The sequence below is a fragment of the Bos grunniens genome, chromosome 26 (genome assembly GCF_055505025.1).
Source record: "Bos grunniens cultivar Pamir isolate PY7600 chromosome 26, Bosgru_T2T1.0, whole genome shotgun sequence".
NCBI classification, from domain to species: Eukaryota; Metazoa; Chordata; class Mammalia; order Artiodactyla; family Bovidae; genus Bos; species Bos grunniens.
Genome location: NC_141190.1, coordinates 5,003,435 through 5,027,513, shown reverse-complemented (window position 1 = coordinate 5,027,513; position 24,079 = coordinate 5,003,435). Strand labels below are relative to the sequence as shown.

Below are 24,079 nucleotides of genomic sequence, written 5' to 3'. Positions count from 1 at the left end.
GTGAACCCTGAACTTCCAGATGTTCAAGCTGGATTTAGAAAAGGCAAAGGAACCAGAGATCAAATTGCCAACATCCACTGTATCATAGTAAAAGCAAGAAATTCCAGAAAACAACATCTACTTCTGGTTCATTAATTACACTAAAGCCTTTGATGTGTGAATCAAAACAAACAGTGGAAAATTCTGAAAGAGATGAGAATACCAGACCACCTGACCTGCTTCCTGAGAAATCTGGTTGCTGGTCAAGAAGTAACAGTTAGAACCAGACATGGAACAATGGACTGGTTCCAAATTGGGAAAACTGTAAGTCAGTGTTATATATTATCACCCTGATTATTTAACATATATGCAGAGTACATCATGTGAAATGCTAGGCTGGATAAAGCACAAGCTGGGTATTAGGAAACATCCCATCTCATTAATGAAGATTGCTGAGGGAAATATCAATAACCTCAACCAATAGACATGAGTTTGAGCAAGCTCCGGGAAATTGTGAAGACAGGGAAACCTGGCATGCTGCAGTCCATGGGGTCGCAAAGAATCAGCCGTGACAGAGAAACTGAACAACAATAACAACAATCAAGAACTTAATATGTCCATAGGGGTTTTTCCTTTTCAAATAGTAGTTTTAATCATAAAACTCTAAATGATGGAAGAAATGACTCCAGGTTTTCTTTTTGGGTAATACTCCTCATCAAGGATACAAACTACTGATAAACATAGCTAGCTTTTTCAATTTACATATAAAAATTATATCCTATTACAAAAAGCCAATATTCAATATAACCAACAAAAAGTATAAGATATATGTTATAATAATCTATTCATACTAGTTGGCTTAGTAAAATATGAATAAATTAAATATTAAAAAGGAAGTAGATTTCACTACCTATGTCCATTATAACTGGATATTCTTTTTAGTGTTTATACACGCATTTACTCAATAAGAATTTATTGCATATTTATTGCATGTCAGATACTCTGCTTCTACTGAAGAAATAAATCAATTTAGTTTCCTCACAATGATTTTGCTATTGACCAAGAAACATATTTCATATTTTTTGTTCAGTATGTAATTTCAAAGTGCATTAGTAGTGATTCTGCATTAAAGGAGTTTTAAATTTTAGTTTCCAAATTTAAGAGGTTTGCTTTCAATCTATGCTTTCTGAATTAGCATCTAAATACTAGTCCTAGACATAAATATATTTACCATAACCTTATAAAAATAATAGGAAAAAATAAACTTAGCTTGACAAGATTGAACACCAAGAAATGGAAAAAGCACAAGCATTATTTTATCTGTGGAATGTTTGACTTAAGAACATAACCAAATAAGTCTGAAACTGAATAAAGCTCAGGCAAGCATATGCATGATTTTCAAAGGAAATTTGAAGGAGAGTTCTGTGTAATGTCATTCTCAGGCATAGAAAACAGATGATTTTAATATTGTTGTTTGATGAAAGTTAAACATCCCTAGAAATATGAATAAATTAATAAATAGATTATTTTTCTCTTAACATATGTCCATTCACAAAAATAAAGATATTAAGCCAGTGAAGAGAGATTACAGTTGAAACTGTAAAAATTGCAGTGCCTTTTCCTGAGACATTATAATGAAAGTCCTAGTTTGGGATGCGAGAGACTTATGATACATTCCTAGCTCTGTCACCTCTGTGTCATATGAATGGTTAACTTTGAGACTTGTGAGAGTCCACTTAAATTTAGGATAATAAAATTCATTTCATTCTGCTATAGTCAACAGATGACAGTTTTAACAACAACAACAAAAATAGGAGTACTAAAGAATATTTACTTTTAAAATTCACTGCTTAAGTGGTTTATTGAGTGCTGATTCTGGAAAGTGTATTTTATAAGATATAGAAAATATGGTAGCATGAGAAAAAAATGAAGGGAAAAAAAAAGAAGAAAGGTTGGAAGGAAGGGAGGGATGCAGAGAGAAAGGTTTATGTGAATTTTTAGTGTTTAACAGGATGTGTGAGTCACACCCTAAGGTGTCCCACAATAAACCATGCACTTGTATGATCCCCCACTCACCCCACTGAGTGCAGATGAAGTCTATGGCTTTGCTTTTAGCTCATAGAATGTTGCAAAAATAATGTAAAACTATCCCCTTGGTTCAGTTAAATTATATAAGATGCACTATTAGCACAGTGGAGAGAGAATTTTCCATCTGAGATTTAAGAAGCAACTATTAACATTGTAAACTGCCTATGAAGAGGAACATACGCCAGGGATCTTGTACCTGAGGATGGCCTCCATACAACAGACTTCAGTTATACAACAAAAAGGAAAAGAATTCTGCCCATAAACTAAATGAATCTAGGATTCTTTCCTAATCAGTCCTATAGATGAAAATGCAGTTGGCAGGCAATTGATTGCAGCCTTGTAAGACACTGAGCAGAGGACCCAACTAACTGGTAGTGGGACCCCTGATCCAGGGAAACTGTGAGATAATCATTGTGGATTGTCTTAAGCCATCAAGTTTGTGGTAATTTGGATGTAACAGTAGAAAATTAATGCATAGGAGGATCTGAGGTAAACATGGCGTATGTAAAACATTGATCAGTTTAGTGTTTGTTCTGAATTTTAGATAACAGCTGCTTATGGGATTGAGGATGGAATCGTACATATTAAACAAAACTAAAGGGGAAAACACACATTCAACAAAGAAGAGAGTTGTCTTGCACAAACTAATGGCTATAGTTTCAATGAAATGAAGTGTATGGGGAGCACAGTTTTCAGTGTTGTGGTGCAACACTTGAGCATTGCTATGAGTTGCCTGCCTTTTTTCATGGACGTCTTCTGTACAAACCTTATTTTCCTGGGGTCGCATACTATATCAGTGCTTATACAGAAACCAAACACAAACCACTTTGTATTTCTTTGCAGGAATTTTCAAATAAGGTACTCAACAAACTGAACTAAAAATATGTCATCTTTTATAATTTAAAAAAAATAGAATATTTTGTTAAGGACTAAATCTGTAAGTTTAATGTTAATGAAAATGTTGGTAAAGATCAATATTTTTGGTATGATAGATACTACTGCTATTAAAAACATTAAAATATGATACTAATTTAGATAAATATAGGTAAACAAATAATAGACTGTTCTGTTTAATTTCACTTTGTGCTTTTCTTATTTTTCCTAAAAAAGTATAAGCAAAATTTGTAGTTTGGTGTATTTTCAGAAATATCATCTCAAATATAATGTCAATTAATTGTTTAAATAGGAGAAGAAATACAGCTAAGAAAGTATTTTTAAATATCTCTGTTTTGATATAATTATTTTAAGCTTTTCCTATTTATGTTATAAATTTGTATGATTAAAGAAGTGCTTGATGTTCTCAACTGGCATAAGTACCAAGATGAATGATTTGACTTAGAAAATTAACTGAATATACAAGAGTCATGTAAGCCCTTTATTTATGCTACAGAATCATCAAGGTCAATATGACCTTTCCTGAAGAGACAATATATCAATGTAATGAAATTTGAATTTCAAATTGAATTTTATTTGATCCTACAGAACCTCTGGCAAATAGGAATTTCTCTAGAGACTAGAAAAATAGACATGTTACAATTTTATATCAAAATATAGTGAAATTCTATTCAGCGGAAATGATTTAAAAAAGATATAAGATTTAAAATATTTTGCACATTTGGATGCTTGAAAATCATAGATTTGAATTGAGATTATTAAGTTTTGAATATTTAACTATTTTGTTGAAAACAAAATGCATAAAATTAAGTTATGGGTATAAAAAGACTTTACAAAGAGGAAATACTATTGTATTTCCAATCAATATACACTGTAAAGTCTAATGCTCATTAAGGCACCGTGGCATTTTTTTTTTTTTTTTTAATGATGGCCATTTAATAATGACTAGGTTGGAGAATAAAGTATATGCAAGACAAAACATAAAGAATAGTATGTAGTAGAGGAGTAAAGATGGTTGTTCTACAGGAGTATGGGTGGAAATGTCACAAGTAAATTGTCAAATACTATTTCATGAATATAATGGAACATCCATAGGGCACTGAAGTCTGAATAAGAACTTGATGGGAAAAAGGAAGAGGAAAAAAATCACTCAGGTAGGAGAAATAAGATTCAAGACTAGAGGAAAAGAAATAAGATTTAAAATTAGAGGATTAAATGTAAATATTAACTAAAGATAAAATCTACATATGGAGTTTCAGGGGATACATTGAAAGTATACCTCACTAATCAAATCACATGATACTGAAAACCTAGCTAACAATTTTTCGTGTGTTTTTTTTTTTTTTAATAGTACTAGTGATGTACGGATATGTTTAAAAAGAAGGTGCGTGAAGAGGATAAGTAGATTCACCTGGTAGAAGTATATAGCACGGATTTGAGGGGAATAATGAATGACAGACTAAGTGCTTTTGAATACTTTAATTACTTCAGTTTTATTCTGTTTAAATACACCTAGCAAGTTGCTCAATATTTGCAGGACAGCTAAAATAAGAACAACATTAGCTGGTTTTAGAGCATTCTTTATAAAAGATAGTATTATAATTGTAAAATTCTGTCCTATTTACCAAAGGTAACTCAATACAATTATTATTCTTTATGTTTGAGAGGAAAACACAATTTAAATAATTTTATTTTATTCATAGAGATTGTACTTTATGAGTAATGAAATGTCAATATACCCGATGTATAAGTACACTGATATGAGCAAAGCATTTAATAACCTATCATAATGTCTATTTTTTAATGAGTTTTCGTAGAAAAATCTCTAAAAGGATGTGAACATAAGCCGTATAACACTATTTCTTTTGAAATGGCAAAAGCAATGAAAAGTGATAAAGATTTCTTTAAGAGGAATTTTCAGAAAATAAAAACAAAGAAAAAGCATGCATAAACTATAGTTTTTTCTACTTAATTAGCATTCTTGTCCAATTAAACAATAATCATAAAGTAACTTTTTTGCCTTTAGAATTACTGCTGAAGTTCAAAGGTTCAAGTTTTTAATTGCTACTTATAAAGGATGCAGCGTAACTTTCAAAACTATGAAAAGTCTCCTATTTTACATGATTCAGCAAGATGTTTCTCTTAGAAAAAATATCATTAAAGAGCACTGGTTTTTATGTAAATTAATGGCTAAAAACTTTTTTTGTTTCTACTTTCCAGTTTCAGACCTGGGTGAATAAATCAGAATCAGGCATCTTTTGTGGATAAAAGTAAGTAGAAATCTTAAGATTAGAAACTTATTAGTGTGATGCCCATGGGCAAAGATGAAATGAGATATTATAGATGATTTTGGAGCTGCAATTTTAATAATGATAAGGGTAGAGTGAAATGAATAGCTGAAGAAGAAACAAATTTCATCCCTCTGTCCAAACCCATTAATCTGTTAGCATGTCAAAAGTATATTTTACTAATAATTCATAATAGTGGGTATATGAAGACTAAAAGATAATCAGATATAACACTGGTGGGATGAAAATTAATGTTAAGTTGTAGAAAAGAGAAATTGGAGAGAGATGATGTGTCTAGTGAGTTTTAGGCTGCACACATTAAGTGCAAGTAGCCACAGTTCTTTAGAGAAAAGTTTGCAAATGAGTAAGATTCAGCAGTACAGTTCAGTTCAGTTCAGTCGCTCAGTTGTGTCCACTCTGTGACCCCATGGACTGCAGCATGACAGGCCTCCCTGTCCATCACCAATAAATAGGCAGGATTTAATAAATAAGGACAATATACAACCTTGATGTAATCCTTTCCCGATTTGGAATCAGTCTGTTGCTCCATGTCCAGTTCTAACTCTTGCTTCCTGACCTGCATACAGATTTCTAAGGAGGCAGGTCAGGTGATCTGGTATTTCTGTCTCTTGAAGAATTTTCCACAGTTTTTTGTGATCCACACATCAAAGGCTTTGATGTAGTCAGTAAAGCAGAAGTAGATGATTTTCTGGAGCTCTCTTGCTTTTTTGTTGATCCAACAGATGTTGGCAATTTGATCTCTGGTTCCTCTGCCTGTTCTAAATCCAGATTGAATATCTGGAAATTCAAGGTTCACATACTGTTGAAGCCTGGCTTGGAGAAGGTTGAGCACCATTTTGCTAGCATCTGAGATGAGTGCAATTGTGTGGTAGCTAGAGGATTCTTTGGCATTGTCTTTCTTTGGGATTGGAGTGATAACTGACCTTTTCCTGTCCTGTGGCCACTGCTAAGTTTTCCAAATTTGCTGGCATATTGAGTGCAGTGCTTTTGTAGCATCATCTTTTAGGACTTGAAATAGCTCAACTGGAATTCCATCACCTCCACTAGCTTTGTTCGTAGTGATGATTCCTAAGGCCCACTTGACTTCACAATTCAGGATGTCTGGCTCTAGGTGAGTGATCACACCATCATGATTATCTGGGTCGTGAAGATCTTTTTTGTGTAGTTCTTCTGTGTATTCTTGCCACCTCTTCTTAATATCTTCTGCTTCTGTTAGTTCCATACCATTTCTGTCCTTTATTGTGCCCATCTTATTCAGGTATGACCTAAATCAAATCCCTTAAGATTATTCAGTGGAAGTGAGAAATAGATTCAAGGGGTTAGATCTGATAGATAGAGTGCCTGAAGATCTATGGATGGAAGTTTGTGAGATTGTACAGGAGGCAGTGATCAAGACCACCCCCAAGAAAAAGAAATGCAAAAAGGCAAAATAGTTATCTGAGGAAGCCATACAGACAGATGTGAAAAGGAGGGAAGTGAAAGGCAAAGGAGAAAAGGAAAGATAAGCCCCTTTGAATGAACAGTTACAAAGAATAGCAAGGGGAGATAAGACAGCCTTCCTCAGTGATCAATACAAAGAAATAGAGGAAAGCAATAGAGTGGGAAATGCTAGTGATCTCTTAAAGAAAATTAGAGATAACAAGGGAATATTTCCTGCAAAGATGGGCACCATAAAGGAGAGAAATGGTATGGATTTGGAGATTATTTGTTAACATTTATTTCCCTTAACTCAGGTATGCGTATGTGTGCAATGTATACATTTATACACAACACACATGATATATATGTTATATTATTATATGTATCTAGATAGATATAGTGGATGGATATATAAGTATATGTATGAGAAAACTGAGAAAAATACACAATAATATCAGGAATATCCTGTTTTTTCAGGAATCAGATTGCCATGGACAAAATTGGGTAATTTATGTTGGAGAAATTGTAAAGAAACAGGCACATTCTCAAACATTTCTGTGAACGTAAGTGCTACAAATTCTATTGGAAATGATTTTTTGGAATTTATTATTTGGAAACTAGCATATAATAAAATATATGTTTGATAGAAATTCTATATTAAAAATTATCATACAGATATATTCACATATATTTCCAGATAACTTTGTTTGAGGTATATGGATATTTACTGAAGTATCATTTATAATACTAAGAGACTGGGAATAGTTAAAATGCACAATGATAATAGCTAGATAAATAGGTAAATAAATAAAATTCTATAATACGGATCAAGTATATGATATATACCTATTTTTTACAAGAATGAACTTTATACTCCAAATTAGAAAGATTTTCAAACACATATTGTTAGAGAGGTAAAGAATTTGCTTAGCTTAATAAAGCCTGGATGTTTATATTGAATTGACCAACTTTTACCCTTTCTTGATAGAAAGTTGGAGAAGGCAATGGCAGCCCACTCCAGTACTCTTCCCTGAAAAATCCCATGGACGGAAGGGCCTTGTGGGCTGCAGTCCATGGGGTGGCTAGTGGTCGGACACAACTGAGCGACTTCACTTCCACTTTTCACTTTCATGCATTGGAGAAGGAAATGGCAACCCACTCCAGTGTTCTTGCCTGGAGAATCCCAGGGACAGGGGAGCCTGGTGGGCTGCTGTCTAGGGGGTCGCACAGAGTTGGACACGACTGAAGTAACTTAGCAGCAGCAGCAGCAGCAATAGAAAGTTTAATAAGAGTCATATGTTCCACTTGATAAAATATATATAAATATGTCTGTTCATAATTATTTTATATAAGCTCATGAGATATTCTACTTAAAATCACAAAAAAAAACTGTATTTTTTCTTATTGGCATTGATTAGTTAAAACAAAAATGCTTTTATACTCCACTGGCTGATACATGTATATTCTCAGAAGAGAAGCCATTTAATATCTCAACATAAAGGAAATTAGTTTTATTTCTTCCTTTAATCTGTGCAACATAGAATATATAAGAAGAAAAAGTAGCTTCTGAACATTTCAAACTTTTAAAAATGAATTTGTAATAAAGATGCTTCAAGTTTCATTTTCTACACTTAAGAGATACTCAGGATGTAAGGGAATTATTTAGGTCAATACCACCTGGATATTTAAATTAAATTTTCAAAATTTGCATTTTCTTTATAGAAAATCTAATAGTAACAATAATATGCACCTTATCCTGAAGTCAAATATTTATCACACTGCACTCCAAAGCTAGTGGAGGTGATAGAATTCCAGTTGAGCTATTCCAAATCCTGAAAAATGATATTGTAAAAGTGCTGCACTCAATATGCCAGCAAATTTGGAAAACTCAGCAGTGGCCACAGGACTGGAAAAGGTCAGTTTTCATTCCAATCCCAAAGAAAGGCAATGCCAAAGAACGCTCAAACTACTGCACAATTGCACTCATCTCACACGCTAGTAAAGTAATGCTCAAAATTCTCTAAGCCAGGCTTCAGCAATATGTGAACCATGAACTTCCTGATGTTCAAGCTGGTTTTAGAAAAGGCAAAGGAACCAGAGATCACATTGCCAATATCTGCTGGATCATGGAAAAAGCAAGAGAGTTCCAGAAAAACATCTATTTCTGCTTTATTGACCATACCAAAGCCTTTGACTGTGTGGATCACAATCAACTGTGGAAAATTCTGAAAGAGATGGAAATACCAGACCACCTGATCTGCCTCTTGAGAAATTTGTATGCAGGTCAGGAAGCAACAGTTAGAACTGGACATGGAACAACAGACTGGTTCCAAATAGGAAAAGGAGTTCGTCAAGGCTGTATATTGTCACCCTGTTTATTTAACTTATATGCAGAGTACATCATGAGAAACACTGGACTGGAAGAAACACAAGCTGGAATCAAGATTGCCGGGAGAAATATCAATAACCTCAGATATGCACATGACACCACCCTTATGGCAGAAAGTGAAGAGGAACTAAAAACCCTCTTAATGAAAGTGAAAGAGGAGAGGGAAAAAGTTGGCTTAAAGCTCAACATTCAGAAAACAAAAATCATGGCATCCGGTCCCATCACTTCATGGGAAATAGACGGGGAAACAGTGGAAACAGTGTCAGACTCTATTTTTCTGGGCTCCAAAATCACTGCAGATGGTGACTGCAGCCATGAAATTAAAAGACGCTTACTCCTTGGAAGGAAAGTTATGTCCAACCTAGATAGCATATTCAAAAGCAGAGACATTACTTTGCCAACAAAGGTTCGTCTAGTCAAGGCTATGGTTTTTCCTGTGGTCATGTATGGATGTGAGAGTTGGACTGTGAAGAAGGCTGAGCACCGAAGAATTGATGCTTCTGAACTGTGGTGTTGGAGAAGACTCTTGAGAGTCCCTTGGACTGCACGGAGATCCAACCAGTCCATTCTGAAGGAGATCAGCCCTGGGATTTCTTTGGAAGGAATGATGCTGAAGGTGAAACTCCAGTACTTTGGCCACCTCATGCGAAGAGTTGATGTATTGGAAAAGACTTATTCTGGGAGGGATTGGGGGCAGGAGGAGAAGGGGATGACAGAGGATGAGATGGCTGGATGGCATCACTGACTCGATGGACGTGAGTTTGAGTGAACTCTGGGAGTTGGTGATGGACAGGGAGGCCTGGCGTGCTGTGATTCATGGGGTCGCCAAGAGTCGGACACGACTGAGCGACTGATCTGATCTGACTCCCTCAGAGAACAGAAGTTTGTATGGGGCTTCCTAGATGGCGCTAGTAGTAAAGAGCCCACCTGCCAATGCAGGAGACCTTAGAGACAAGAGTTTGATCCTTGGATCTGGAAGATTCCCTGGAGGAGAACATGGCAACCCACCTCAGCGTTCTTGCCTGGAGAATCCCATGGACTGAGAAGCCTGGTGGATTACAGTCCATAGAGTTACAAAGAGTTGGACAAGACTGAACCAACTTAGTAGGAGCATGAGCATGAGAATAATATCTCAAGACACGTTTACAGAGAAATAGAAAAAAAAAATCATATCTCTATAAGAAGTAGCAGCATAAATAATTCAGCAATTCCCTTATTGTGTTCCTATGCTTAAAATCATAAAGCACTTTTTAATTGAAAAATGTTTATGTTAATTGTTCAGTGTGAAACAATAGAACTGACAGGAAAACTAATTAAATTTCTGTTATTCAAAATTTAGTTGCATTGATACAATGCCAGGATATAAATTCATGTCTCACTATTTGGTGCTCTTTTCTCCCTATTTCCTTGCATCCATCTTTCCATCTTTTCACTCTATTTATGTAATCCTGTGGTTTCTGCATCAGAAGTATATCTTGGCCTCTTCTATTTCAATCTACTTTACTCCATTTCCAAACAAGTCACCATGAATATGTGTGTGTGTATGTGTACATATATTTCATATACAAAAGCTATATTGTCCTTCCTTATTAGATTCTTGTATGAAAATCCAAATCTGAGAGATGTAACCCAATCTTAATAATGTGCCAGGTTGATGTATTTTAGAAAATTAAAATTATCTACTACTATTAGTAATTTGACTATTATATCACATTATTTATTGTTGTTATAAACATCTGCCTCTATGTTGGGCTTCTGCAGTTCTGTGGAGTTTTCCATTTTTGTTGTTGTTGTTCTCTTTTTTTTATTTTAATTTTTAATTTTCCAAACCTATTATTATTTTTTCTGCATGCATTCTTTGTTTGCTTATCCTACTGTTCTTTTCCCCTTGCAGTTAATCTTTAATATATATAAATCTTCTTTATCTACCTCTATTTAATTTTGCGTAACTATTCTTTCTTTCTTTTCTTTCATTTCTTTCCTCTCAACATATTTGTTAGTTTTATTTTCATTGCTTTATTACCCAATTGGCATCTTGCTTTAGTTTTGTTTTCTGTTTGTGCTTTAGTTAGTTTTGTTCTTAACTGGTAGATATAATTTTGGCTTCCTTTGTTCACCTGGTTAATCTATTGTACTTTATTTTTGTTGGACTTTTTACATTTTGCTTATGGGTGTATACATATATGTGTATATTCATTCACACTTTTTGTTGTTCTAAACCTCTGCCTCTATGTTGGGCTTTTGCAGTTCTGTGGAGTTTTCTTTTTTCTTTCTCTGTCCACTTTTTCTTCTTCTTCTTTTTTTTATTTCTCTATTTTATAATTTTAATTTTTAAACCTATTATATTTTTTCCTGTGTTTGATCCTTGCTTCTCTGCAGGAAAGCTATGACAAACCTAGACAGTATATTAAAAATCAAAGTCATTACTTTGCTGACAAAGGTCCATATAGTTAAGGCTATGGTCTCTCCAGTATTCATGTATGGTTGTGAGAGTTGAACTATCAAGAAGGCTGGCTGCCAAAGAATTGATGCCTTCAAACTATGGTGCTGGAGAAGACCTTTGAGAGTCCCTTGTACAGCAAAGGAGATCAAACCAGTCAATCCTAAAGGAAATCAACCTTGAATATTCATTGGAAGGACTGTTGCTAAAGTTGAAGCTCCAATACTTTGGTCACCTGATGCGAACAGCTGATTCATTGGAAAAGACCTTGATCCTGGGAAAGATTATAAGTGGGAGGACAAGGGAACAACAGAGGATGCGATGGTTGGATGGCATCACTGACTTAATGGACAGGAGTTTGAGTAAACTCTGGGAGTTGGTGATGGACAGGGAGGCCTGGCGTGCTGTGGTTCATGGGGTCTTGAAGAGCCAGACACCACAAGGCAACTAAACAGCAAGAACAATCAAATCTTTATGATGTGCACATGAGACAAAAATGACACTGTATGTCAATTTCAATAAAATAACACTTTAGCAGGTTTTTTGAATGAATATTTTAACGTAATGTTTTGCTTTAGATTGTTATTTTTAAAAATAATAGGGACTGGTTTACTAGGTTACTTTAAATCTTTTTTTTCTTAGCAAAAAAAACTCTTTATTGAATTAAAAATAACTAACTTGAACTATTTCTGAGGTTTCTAATTAAACCAAAAAAGAAAATTGTCAGTGTAGTGAAAACGTAGCTTAAAAAATGAGGATAAGTGTAGAAGAGTGAAATAACGGAAGTGTTAGAACTTATAATTATAAAACATATGTTTGAGCCTCACAACTGCATTTTTCACTTAGGTAGCCTCTCCCTTCTCCAGGGGATCTTCTCAACCCAGGGATCAAACCCAGGTCTGCACTGCAGGCAGATTCTTTACCAGCTGAACACAAGAGAAGCCCTTCAGTTAGGTAGGATTAAATAAACTGCTTACTCTTTTAAGCCTCAATTTTATTCCTTCAGAGTTGGACTAATCATGTTAAACCAAGAGGACTGTGACAATGTTAAAACATAGTTACTAACAAGTAGCAGTTCAATGTAATTCTGGCTAAACATTGAATAAATATTTAATACAGTTTCATCATTTTCACACAAGTGAAATTATAGCACAAACTTAACATTTCAGAATTCAAAGCTTGATAAATCCAGATGTTAAAGATATAATATTGTAAGAAGAATATATGCTTATGAAAAGCACACAGAGATCCCACACATTAAATGTGTCAGAATGTCCTTAGATAAGCATGCTTACATTGTTTTCTCCTTCCATCTTAGTTTTGAAAAGCTAGCTAAGCCTGTGGAATTAGAGTTGCTATTTAGTGATAATGCAGAGATAAACTAACTCTTATTAAAATTAAAACGCTCAAGAACTTCACAGAAGTTAACTTCAAAAGCAACATCTGTATATCAACAAAGCAATTATCTTTTCGATAAGAAAAATTCATAAGAAAATTTCAACAAAGCAGTAGCAAGTTGTCTTTCTATAGAAAAAAGAACCAAGACTTGCATTTATATTTAGCCATTGTGAATGAAAAAATATACACCAATTCATTCAATACTTATACAAAGAACATTTCTAAAGTCACAGTAAAGTTAATGATTTTTTAAACGATTAGATGATTGATAGATCTTAGACTGCTTAAAAATTCCACTGCTCAAAAAGTAATTTAATATTTTTTATATTTACCATCTTGAGTTCCTTCTTTCTCAAATAATATTTTCAAAATATTTTCCTAAAAACATTTAATATTTTTAGATACAATTCTGTAGTCAGTTACCAAAACCTTAATAGAAGAATTCCTGCTAAGATTAGTGTTTATATTACTTTACCTACATGAATAATAGATTTGCATAGGTATGAAATAGGTCACATTTAAGTAGGAGTAAAATGATGGTAATATAAGCAATTCTACAAATACATATGGGAAATGCATTATTCATTTAAAACATTCAAATACAAAATGCTCTCTTTTGGAAATTGTAATTACAAAATTCTCAGAAGCAAGGGGTTTATGTATTATGTAATATGTTCATAGAAATTGTTGGTCTCTCAACCAATAATTCATCATCAATTCATGAGAATAGGAGAAATATACAATAGGAGAAAAATTCTATTCAAATTTACATGTTGCTGTTAACCCCTTTCCTTGTTAACTTATTAGATATAGAAAATACTTTACATAAGCTAGCAATTAGGGAATGAAGAGTGCATTGGGGAAATAAATATATTTGTGATATCTCTGATACTTTCATCATCATTCACCCATTCACTAAATAATGACATTAAATAATTATGTCAATCCTAAAAAGCAAATATCATATAGTAGTTGCATGACTATGGTAGGTACAAAGCAGAGAGAATGAAGATATATTTGTGGCTTTGAGTTGTTCTTCATTTCTATAGAGACAAGCATGTAAATATTAATATATAGATGGACCTTAAACAACATGGGTTTGAATTGCACAAGTTCACTTATGTGCGGATTTTTTTCAATAAATATGGCATACCTATATTTTCATTTTACAGATCTTTAAGTGTGGTGAACAGTTTGTGTTTGTTAAAGATCACAATATGTGGAATGAAAAGAACTAGAATCTGAACCTGATTCTATCTATCCAAACTGTTTCAGCTTCTTATCTTCAGGTTTGTTATTCATCAATTCCTTTCTTTTTTGAGGCAGAGACAGCAGTATGCAGATTTTAACTGCATGCAGGTAGGAACCCTAAATCCCATAATGTTCAAGGGTCAACTGTGATGGAGTGTCTATAACAATAAAAACAAAATCTCTTGGGTACTACTAATAGGAAAAAAAAAAAAGTAAACAATTATTCTGGATTGGGGGAAGGCAGTAGGTGATATTGGAGCATATTTTTGAAGAATGATTGAGAGGTTATCATATAAAGAACATTCCTAGCACAGGTCGAAGACATGCAGAAACACAGAAATATGAAGAACACAGTGTGATCACAAAATATTGAGTTTCAATGGACTTTAGTAAATTTGGGTGTGACAAGGTTGGAGAAACAGGTCATAATATGTGGAAATGAGAATATAGTTACTGAAAAATTTCTCAGAACACAAAATACACTTTTAAAACTATGTTCTAGCCAGCTGCCATGTCACAGGCAGCCTTGTGGAAAAGCCCACATAGCAATGAACTAAGGCATTCCATAAACTCGTGAAGGAGTCCACTAGCAGATTTCTGAGGCAGGCCAACAGTCACCTGAGTGAACATGGAAACAGATTTTATCCCAATGACACAACTAAGAGATTGATTGCAACATTATCAGAAACCTTGAGCCAGAACTAGCTAATTAGGCCACTCCCAGAATTCCTGCCCATGGCATGTTTGAGGGAATATGGGTTTGCTTTTTAGGCTGCTATTTTGGTGTAACTTACAATAGCCAATATACAGTTAAAGTGAAATGAACTGTTAAAAACAGTCATAAAACAGCTTGTTCATCCATGGCACAGAAAGCTGTGTGTGTTTGTGTGTGTGTGTGTGTGTGCATGGCTGGAGCTGTCGGGGGATAATTTGGGGAGACAGTGGTAGAGTCTAATGTCTAGTATCAGGTCCTAAGCCAGAGTATCAGAATTTTGTATTTTAAGCTATGAGAAGTTTCTAAACCACTAATAATAATAATAGAATAATACTTACAATGATAGAAAAACTGCAGTTCTTCAGGTCTGTTAACATCATTCACTAACTTTTAAAATCACCTATTATGTTTGAAGCTCTGCTCAATACCTCAGTTTCCCTAGAAAAGCAAATTCTGTAATAGGTATATAAGATATTACTCTTTATAGAATCTTCTAATAGCTTTAAGAGATGAAGGTCAGTGAGAAAATGGCGTGGTTTGACCTCAAGATCCTATCCTGAGACAAAGTTCTGCTAAGGTGGAGTGGAGTATCTACTCGTGGCTTTCAATGGTACCAAGAGAAATGGTATACGGAATGGTGAAAATGAAAGAACAAAATAATCCATGACTGTGTCCAACAGATTCAAAAAAGTGCGTAGAAGAGAAGGAAGTCTGTTTTTCTAATCAATTTTTACTAACAACATAATCCTAGGAGAAGGCAATGGCACCCCACACCAGTACTCTTGCCTGGAAAATCCCATGGACGGAGGAGCCTAGTGGGCTGCAATCCATGGGGTCGCGAAGAGTCGGACATGACTGAGCGACTTCCCTTTCACTTTTCACTTTCACGCATTGGAGAAGGAAATGGCAACCCACTCCAGTGTTCTTGCCTGGAGAATCCCAGGGATGGTGGAGCCTGATAGGCTGCTGTCTATGGGGTCGCACAGAGTCGGACAGGACTGAAGCCACTTAGCAGCAGCAGAAATTTCAGACATAAGAATGCACAAAGAAATTACCTCTTTGTTGAAAAGCAGTCACTTCAGCATTTAGATTTTTAGATATGTCTCTGAAAACACTAAATTCCATGTTTTTATGTTTTATTTTACCTGTATTTAGGAGCTGCCTACAGGATATTATGTTCAATAAAAACAGTTACTTAAAACAGTAACCTGAGTGGTGATCCACTATGCAATCCCTTGCTATATGATGTTTCAGATGGGGTTGGTTTAGCCCACAGGCACTGGAAGCTTTCAGACCATGAAATTCTCCTAGTGCAACTTTTTCCACCATAACATCCCTTAACTGGGAACCCATTGTGTTCCCACAATTCTCTTCAGTACACAGCCTCAGTTTAAATTATTATGAACTCCATGACTCAAAAATTTTGAGTTAAGAATGATCTTTTGAAACAGTCTGTTGATTGTGATAGCTCTTTGTTGCAGGAGTTGGGAAAGTACTCTTTTGGGCTTGGTGGTGACAAGCACTGAAATAACAACTCTAATGACAACACACAGCTTTTCAACCACACTGTCGTCTAAATTTTTGTATTTTACAACCACTGTAACTATATCATTCTTCAAGGAAACTGGATTCCTGAATAAGAACTGTCTTTACACCTTGTCTGTGATTCTTACATATGACTTAGAGAAACACTTTGACAGCTTTGGAGAGAGTATCTTATGCCTTCTATAGGTTTTCTACTTAAGTCATACAGAATTTAGCTTTACTGACTTTATAATCTCTCTCTCTCCCTTTTTTTTTTTTTTGGCGGGGGGTGGTTGGAAGGCGTGGAGAGAAGGTAGGGAACAAAGATACCACCAAATTTTAGAAATAGACATCACAGGTTCTTTCACATAATTAGAGCACAATAGCAATGCTTCAAGCATTTTTTAAAAAAAAGAGGGATCTATTTTAAAATTCTTGACAGTCAAGGCAATATTTAATTATAGCTATATTTCAGATCTGATCATTTAAAATGTATCCAATAATTTTCATTTGTTCTCAAATTATCTGCCTCTGTGAGAAAAATAATATATATTATAAAACATGGTTCATTATGATTTAGGCTTATTTATTATATTTATTTGCTTACACTGGACAGAACTTACAGAATAATTTTTTCATTTAGATAAAGCTCATACGATATGCCACTTTTAAATAGATATATTTCCAATTCTTACTTGTACATCCTCTTATAAAGCTAAGTACATGCACTGTATATTTACTATTCAAACACTTCAAAGGCAAGATAATGTCTATGCTGGTATCTTCTCTGTGTCTATATAGTCATATCATATGTGTATTATATATGGTAAAAAGTAATCATGCATTCAATCAATCTATAGAACTTGTCAATGTTTTTTAACTCTTAAACTAGCATATATTTGAAACCAGCAGAGTTTTAATTCAGAGATTTAAATGATCTCTTATTGTTTAAACACTCAAAAGCAAAATAATTTCTCATGCATTTATGTTTTTATTTCCTCTCAAGTCAGATGCTTTGTAGATGAAATCTGATTGGGTTAAACATTCTTATTCTCTGATTTAGCCTTCATGCATAGAAAATGGCCCAAATTTTTAAAAAAAAATGTTTAAAGCTTGTGATTTCAGGTATGTAAGATTTAGAAATGTTAATTCCATAGTTTTCTGAACTAATTCATATGCTCTTAAACCTAAAACAAAATAATTCCAAACATCTCTGATGAAGAAGTCAGAATCATAAGCTTATCAGTCAGCTGAGAACTCCAATCTTCAGGTACTGCACCACCAAAAAAGAAAATGTTTATGGTAGAGATGACATGAGATAATTGAGCCACATTCTCACCATAAATACAGGCATGGACTAAGTACCCAGATAAATGACAGTCATTCTAATCATGACATTTCTTGGAGAATGATAATGAGACTCTGTTTATATTTTTTTCCTTACATGTAGCAAGCAAACAGTCAGACACGACCAAGTGACTTTACACATGAACACAGTTACACTTTACTTTATATAAGTAAATGATCTTTTCATATGAAGCATGCAATTGAAATTCTAAAAGATTACTGGTATGTAATACCACTCTATGTTAGTTAATTCTATTTTAAGAAGCAATGATCAATCCTAAATTGGCAGCATTTTCTGAGATCTGGATTTCTTAATCTTTTGAGTAAAACAAACAAACACTTTTCCCCTGCCCCTATCATATTAAAAGAGTAGTGAAAACTTCAGAGCTGTTTTGGGTTGCATGCTTGTGTGTGTACTCAGTCGTGTCATACTCTTTGCGACCTCTGTCCATGGAATTTTCCTGGCAAGCATATTGAAGTGTGTTGCCATTTCCTTCTCCAGGGGACCTTCCCAACTCAGGGATCGAGCCTGCAGTTCCAGAGACTCCTGCATTGGCAGATGGGTCTTTATCACTGTGGTATCTGGGAAGCCCCTCTGTTGGGTTACTAGGTCTCTAATTTGATTTCTGAAGGAAAAATTGGTTGCAAAAGTGGATTGCTTTTCCAGTAACTTAACTCTTGGTGAAATATATGATTTTATATCACTCACCTTTTCCTAAAGAAGTATTTTCAAATGGATAGAGAAAGACTGTGCACATTTTAAATCTAGAATTGACCGGATTAGAGAGTCTTAGATTGAAGAGGGGCCAGGTTCATGAGATTAGAAGTTGACGCTAAAATAATTACAAGGGGTGAAGATCTACCACTTCAATGATTATCAGTCAGCTTATACCATTTATGTAATGAAATATCTATGATTATCAGAGATTGACAAAAGACACAAGAAAGAAAAAAAGAGGTGTTTTTTTTTTTTTTCCTTCTTCAAGAAACAAGTTTAAGAGCTTCAGGCTAGGGCTTTCCATTGTGAATAACATAATCACTCCTATTCTCAGCTGTTTCACCTATAAAGTCATGAATAACTCTAATAGTTAAAAGATTTAAACAAAATGATGTACATAAATCCTTTAGCACATAAGTTATCAATAAGTGTTAACTTCTGTGTTATTATCATTATTATGAAAGGCTTTAAGACTACAACTAAAAATGATTTGAATAGAAATAAATACAGTGTGGTAGATTTTGGAAGGAATTAGACTGTTTCGAATAAGGTATAGACACAGTCAAATGTCAAGATGCTTTATAAGGCTGTCAAATAATAACTTCAAATTATAAAATGTAACATGATTAATGTCAAGAGTGAATGGGACAAGATAATACTCAACATTTCACTCAGGTTCTAAATACAATTCTTTCATTTATAAAATCTGAGATATCAACAAGCCAAAACTTTAAACGAATTGTCAAAATAAATTAGTATACTGGTGTGTTATATGTGGTAAACATTATAAGAGGGCACGATTTCTGTCCCAAAGTGAGGAAAATGACCTAAAGAGAAATGTGTCAAAGTCTAGGTAACTAAAAATAAGTGAATAAAACAGTTCAAAATAATAAACTATCATTAAGAAAAACATGTTAATATTAACAACAAATACTATAAGTTATTTTTAAGATTAAGTTATAGGAACATATAATTTTTATTAATTAGCTATAAAATACTACATATTTGCAATAATTTTATTTTAAATCTGGTATGGGTGTCATGAAAAAGAAAAAACAAGAAATAACATTGGCAGCTGAAAGCTAAAACCTTCCCATTATTCATTTATAACATATAATTTCTCATAAATAACTACTAAGTTTCTTAATTTCAACACTAAATTTCTACTTTAAATTCTATTTCAGCACAATGACTCCTTATATTTTTATTTTGTTGATTTTTCCTTCTATAACTATTCCATAATTGCAATTTTCAACCCTTTTAGAAATGTTTCTGTTTAATTTTGTTCATTCCTTTTATAACCTCCAAGATATATCAAAAAAGGAAAGAAGGGAGGCAGAGAGAGAGAAAAGTTTTTTTACATAAAATTCTCTTTAACTTATTGGTCATTTTTTACTCTGTAAGACATTGAGATATACTTTAGACACTTGCCTATTTCTCTATTGAGTGGCATTCTGCACCTGTCATTACAATTGGCAGAGAGACTCTTAAATCAATACTTACCTGGAGAGAAAGCCTTAATATATGGGATGGGTGATGCTTATAAGTGATGAAGCAATCAGGAGGAAAAACAGATCCATGTTCATATGAGACAATCATCCTATAATTCAACCTAGTCACAGTCATCTAAAGAAAGGGTTCAGTTCAGTTCAGTCACTCAGTCGTGTCCGACTCTTTGCGACCCCATGAATCACAGCACACCAGGCCTCCCTGTCCATCACCAACTCCACGAGTTCACCCAGACTCACGTCCATCGAGTCAGTGATGCCATCCAGCCATTTCATCCTCTGTCATCCCCTTCTCCTCCTGCCCCCAATCCCTCCCAGCATCAGAGTCTTTTCCAATGAGTCAACACTTTGCATGAGGTAGCCAAAGCACTGGAGTTTCAGCTTTAGCATCATTCCTTCCAAAGAATATTCAGGGTTGATTTCCTTTAGGATGGACTGTATTGATCTCCTTGCAGTCCAAGGGATTCTCAAGAGTCTTCTCCAACACCACAGTTCAAAAGCATCAATTCTTCAGCGCTCAGCCTTCTTCACAGTCCAACTCTAAATCCACCAAACAGAAATGTAAGAAAACCAAGTTTGCATTCTTTTGGCTAGAAATCACTCCCAGATAGATTGATTTCATGGGCTAGAAGAAAATTTAACAAATTTGGAAAGTAGGACGGGATAGAAAAAATAATATGTAAATGAGTTGCTTGAAACACGTACAAGATCACTCATAGGTACAGTAACGTGGGGCCACCCAAGGAAACTCAGAAAAGACTACTTGGTGCATTTTTAACACAATGTTTCCTTTGGCTTTATTTTGGTGTCAAATCTCCTCAATAGGTAAGTACTACATAGATTCTGTGTTTAGAAGGATTTTAAGGGTGTTCATTGTTGAGAAGAAATAAAAGTTATGAAGCTGTTGCTACATCTGCCAGGGAAAAGTGAGGGAAATGAGATATTTCTCATCCAAGCCATCTTTGTCAGCCAAAGGTCCTCAACTGTGATGCCTGCAAGAACCTGGTTCAAATGCCTCTAAGTCATTTAAACATAGCAAACACCCTCTGGTTATAAAAAACACCCTTTTCCAACAGCACAAGAGAAGACTCTACACATGGACATCATCATATGGTCAATACTGAAATCAGTTGGATTATATTCTTTGTAGCTACAGGTGAAGAAGCTCTATACAGTCAGCAAAACAAGACTGGGAGCTGACTGTGGCTCAGATCATGAACTCCTTATTGCCAAATTCAGACTTAAATTGAAGAAAGTAGGGAAAATCACTAGACCATTCAGGTATGACCTAAAACAAATCACTTTTATGATTATACAGTGGAAGTGAGAAATAGATTTAAGGGACTAGATCTGATAGACAGAGTGCCTGATGAACTATGGCCAGAGGTTTATGACACTGTGCAGGAGACAGGGATCAATATCATCCCCAAGAGAAAGAAAAGCAAAAAAGCAAAATGGCTGTCTGGGGAGGCCTTACAAATAGCTGTGAAAAGAAGAGAAGCAAAAAGGAAGGAGAAAAGGAAAGATATACGCATCTGAATAGAGTTCCAAAGAAGCATGGAGAGACAAGAAAGCCTTCCTCAGTGATCAGTGCAAAGAAATAGAGGAAAGCAGTAGAATGAGAAAGACTAGAGATCTCTTCAGAAACTTAGAGATACCAAGGGAACATTTCATGCAAAGATGGGCTCAATAAAGGACACAAGTGGTATGGACCCAAAAGAAGCAGAAGATACTAAGAAGAGGTGGCAAGAATACACAAAACTGTACAAAAAAAGAACTTCATGACCCAGATAATCACGATTGTGTGATCACTCACCTAGAGGCAGACATCCTGGAATGTGAAGTTAAGTGGGCCTTAGGAAGCATCACTACAAACAAAGCTAGTGGAGGTGAATGAATTCCAGTTGAGCTATTTCAAATCCTGAAAGATGATGCTGTGAAAGTGCTGCACTCAATATGCCAGCAAATTTGGAAAACTCAGCAGTGGCCACAGGACTGGAAAAGCTCAGTTTTCATTCCAATCCCAAAGAAAGACAGTGCCAAAGAATGTTCAAACTACTGCACAATTGCACTCATCTCACACACTAGTAAAATAATGTTCAAAATTCTCCAATACAGGCTTCAACAATACATGAACTGTGAACTTCCATATATTCAAGATGGCTTTAGAAAAGGCAGAGAAACCAGAGATCAAACTGACCACATCATTGGATTATCAAAAAAGCAAGAGAGTTCCAGAAAAATATATATTTCTGCTTAATTGACTATGCCAAAGCCTTGACTGTGTGGATCACAACAAACTGTGGAAAATTCTGAAAGAGATGGGAATACCAGACCACCTGACCTGCCTCTTGAGAAATCTGTATGCATGTCAGGAAGCAACAGTTAGAACTGGACATGGAGAAAACAGACTGTTTCCAAATAGGGAAAGCAGTATGTCAAGGCTGTATACTGTCATCTTGCTTATTTAGCTTATATGCAGAGTGCATCATGATAAATGCTGGACTGGTGAAGCACAAACTGGTATCAAGATTACTGGGAGAAGTATCAATAACCTCAGATATGCAGATGACACCACCCTTATGGCAGAAAGCAAAGAACTAAAAAGCCTCTTGATAAAAGTGAAAGAAGAAAAAATAAAGTGAAAGAAGGAGTGAAAATGTTGGCTTCAAGCTCAACATTTAGAAAACTAAGATCATGGCATCTGGTCCCATCATTTCATGGCAAATAAATGGGGAAACAGTGGGAACAGAGACAGACTTTATTTTCCTTTGCTCCAAAATCACTGCAGATGGTGACTGCAGCCATGAAATGAAAAGACACTTGCTCCTTGGAAGAAAAGTTATGACCAGCCTAGACAGCATATTAAAAAGCAGAGACATTACTTTGCCGAAAGAGGTCTGTCTAGTTAAGGATATGGTTTTGCCAATAGTCATGTCTGGATGTGAGAACTGGACTATAAAAAAAGCTGAGTGCTGAAGAATTGATGCTTTTGAACTATGGTGTTGGAGAAGACTCTTGAGAGTCCCTTGGACTGCAAGGAGATCCAACCAGTCCATTCTAAAGGAAATCAGTCCTGAGTGTTCATTGTAAGGACTAATGTTGAAGCTAAAACTTCAATACTTTGGCCACCTGAAGCGAAGAACTGAATACTTTGAAAAGACCCTGATGCTGGGAAAAATTGAATGTGGGAGGAGAAAGGAATGACAGAGGTAGAGATGGTTGGAGGGCATCACTGACTCAATGAACATGAGTTTGAGTAAACTCCAGGAGTTGGTGATGGACAGGGAGGCCTGTGATGCTGCAGTCCGTGGGGTCACAAAGAGTCAGACATGGCTGATTGACTGAACTGACTGACGGAGGTCATAAATAATAAAATGAAATAAAATGAAATGAAATGAAATAAAATTTAAAAATGAAGTTATAAATAAGTTTTATAACTCTGTGATCAATTACCTAAGCTAATTCTTTACTTTCAATTTTATCATTTGAAAAATGAAGATAATAATAGCTACTCTGATTAGATACAGTGAATTCAGAACTCACAGATAAACAAACAGGCTAACACGATGCCTGACACATGGCCAACATTTACAGAGTATCTTCTCTTATTTTTCCACAACATTTGAGCCATCTTGTCTTTTGTTTACAGAGAGCAGTCATTCTTTAACTGTTGCTACTGTCATTTAGGTACAGATTTTTTATTGAAGCCACCTTTGGTAATTATGGTGATTTGTCCACATTCTCAAGAAAGGACTCTTGAATGTTCCTTGACTAAAGAACTAAACAGAAAAATCCCTCTCCTTCTTTTATATTTACAAGGGAAAGTCAATGTTAATCAAGTGAGTATGTTTATGAAAGTCATATCTTTCTCCTTAGAAAGGAAAAAAAAAAATGCCTAAGTTTGCCCAACTTTGGTTTCTCTTCAGAGGATAAAGATCTGATACCTGAAGTGGTAACTGCATCTTGACAAATGATTTACAAAATATGTTTCAGACAATATATAACATGGATATATTTCAAAGTCTTTATCCATGATGCTATCATCTTTAAAAGGTGAGGGTTTTGTACCAGATTTGAAAATTTTGAAATATAAAATA

The 24,079-nt window shown here is 34.8% G+C and overlaps 1 protein-coding gene across 1 annotated transcript in view; it reads right to left on the bottom strand.

Annotated features, from left to right (window-relative positions):
• The window catches only part of LOC147343960 (protocadherin-15-like), a 1,781,617-nt gene that overhangs the window by 900,249 nt on the left and 857,289 nt on the right, over positions 1-24,079 (bottom strand). The gene's annotated exons all lie outside the window — the stretch shown is intronic.